Source organism: Mustela putorius, unplaced genomic scaffold (genome assembly GCF_011764305.1).
Source record: "Mustela putorius furo isolate JIRA1106 unplaced genomic scaffold, ASM1176430v1.1 tig00003845_pilon_pilon_pilon, whole genome shotgun sequence".
In the NCBI taxonomy this organism is placed as follows: Eukaryota; Metazoa; Chordata; class Mammalia; order Carnivora; family Mustelidae; genus Mustela; species Mustela putorius.
Genome location: NW_025421998.1, coordinates 58,234,708 through 58,237,201, shown reverse-complemented (window position 1 = coordinate 58,237,201; position 2,494 = coordinate 58,234,708). Strand labels below are relative to the sequence as shown.

Genomic DNA, 2,494 nt, shown 5'->3' with positions numbered 1-2,494 from the left:
TCCTACTGAACAAGGAGCCTGATTCAGGGCTCTATCCCAGGACCCTGAGATCATGACCTGAGCTGAAGGTAGACACTTAACCAACTGAGCCACCCAGTGCCCCCCACGTTAGTCTTAAATCATCATGAGAGTCTGTGCTAGTGTTCTCCCTTCCTATCTAAAGGCATGTGCTTTCTCAAGGAATTAAAACTGTCTCAAGAATTTTACTAAGATTTTTAGCAGTCATCAGTTCACCAACTTTCGTGCAGACAGGACCTTATATAAAATTTCTCTGGAAGATAAATCCTTTTCTTCAAAATTTCCAGACAAAGCTAAATTCCCCCTCCTTTCTCAAAAGTACCTTTTAGACTCTGCTTTTTTATATCATGTCTTACCTATCTTACCATATTCCTCAGTATCTATGACTCACAAGACCGAGTTCCTTAAAGCTGAACATGGTTACAACATGCTATAAGAGCTCAGAGGAGGGAGAGCCTTTCTGTGCTTTGGGATACTAGGATAAACTTAAACCAGTGCAACGTATTCTTAGCCTTAAAGAATGGGCAGGGTTTTGATCCATGTTGGCAGGGGATTGGAAATGAAATCAAAGGCTGGATAGGGAAAAGTGGACTATGCTGGGGAGGAACAGATGATGGTCAGGGCAATAGGGAAACAGGGAAGAGACCAAGATAAAAATGTGACACCAATGTGGAGAGCCACACACACCAAAAGAAGACTCATGACTTTATTTGGTAGGTAATGACAGCATTAGGAGCTTTTGCTGATATATGTAATCAGAGCTGAATTTTAGAAAGGTTAATCTAGTAGAGAGTTTTGAGGAGTGGGAGGAAAGTAGGGATAAGAGGTGAAAGATGGCTTAGGAAATCCTTTTAACCATTTGGGCCAAAGTTCCCAAGTGACTGAATGTCAATGAAAGCAATGGAAATGAAGACAAAGGGGAGTGTGAAGTCTTGAGGACAGAAAGCATTCTAATTCATCTTTATGTCCAGAGCCTGGCTCTCAGCAACTATTTCTTGAGCTGGAGTTGCTGTTCACCTACAAGATTTAACAATGAAGAAGTGAAACAGAAGGAGGAACCACAAAGAGATAATATTAGAAGGACAAAAAGAGAGAAAGACATAGAAAGAAAATGTAATGATAATAATTAAATACAGAGAACTTTATCTCAAGACTCAAAGTCCCTGACTCAAGACTCTTAAAATCACTGCTCGCTAAATAACTCTAAACACATGTTGAACTGATGGTAGATCACATTGTATCTTTATGTCTAAGTAATATCATATTTGCTTCATCCTATTATTCCAAGAGAGGTGCCATATGGATCAAATAAAAGGAAATTTAAGGAAATGTATTTCAATTTATTGTCCCTATAGTCCACATTGTTGGGGATCTACTATGTACCAGGCACTGTGTTAAGCATTTTATGTGAATCACCTTGTTTAATTTTTTTTTTTTTTTTACAGTCTTGAGGTCTTTTATTTTCTTTTTTTATTTATCATGCCATGAAATCATAGGGAATGTGTTCCAGCAGTTCGGGCTCTTTTTTCCATTGGTTCTCATGAAATGTGCTTCTCTGGGTGGAGCAGGCTGACGCTTCAGCTGAACCCAAGTACCTTTCTCTTTGGCTTCCTTCTTTTTCTGATCATTTTCCTTTACACGCTTCAGGAAGCTATCTCGGCTCTTTGAATGTTTAATATGCTCAATGCAGACATTAATTCTCTTGGCAAGAATCTTGCCTTAACTTGTTTGTTTACAACAATACCAACAGCATGCTGAGTAACATTGTAGACTCTTCCAGTTTTGCCATGGTAACATTTGTGGGGCATTCCCTTTTGAACAGTGCCCATTCCCTTGATGTCCACAATATCACCTTTCTTGTAGATTTGCATGTATGTGGCCAAAGGAACAACTCCATGTTTTCTAAAAGGCCTAGAAAACATGTACCGGGTACCTCTCCTCTTTCCCTTTGTGTTGGTCATTTTGGCAAATTACTGGAAGATGGCGGTTCCGCCACCTTGTTTAATTTTTTCAACTATCTCATGAAGTAGATTTTACAATTCTCTTCTAACAGGTAAGGAAATTGAGATTTAGTTAAGACCAAAGCCAGGATTTGTACATGGGCAATTTGATTCCAGAGTGGAGATCATCTTCCCAGTACACTGGGCCACCTTCTAGGGGGGGAAAAAAAAAGCATGACAATTAGAATCTGAAATACAGGTAGGTGCTCAGTGAGGGTTTCTCCTTGGCAATTTATTTAAAGATAAATGTCAAGTTGTCGGAGAAGTAACTCTGTCTTTCCAACACTGTTTTTCCAAGTCAGGGTTTTCCCCTCAGAAGTTCTTCACTAAAAAGGCATAAACATGACCTTTCCCTTCTAAAGGAGGATTTGGAGAATATGCCTCAGGGACAGGGCAACTGGGTATCAGTCGGGGCTTCTGTTGCAAGCAACAGAAGTGAATTGACAAAACTAACAAGAGGATGAGGGAATTTAATG

General features: G+C 39.6%; 1 pseudogene; it reads right to left on the bottom strand.

Moving 5' to 3' along the window:
• Positions 1-1,495: 1,495 nt before the first annotated feature.
• Positions 1,496-2,007, bottom strand: LOC106006832 (annotated as a pseudogene).
• Positions 2,008-2,494: the final 487 nt, after the last annotated feature.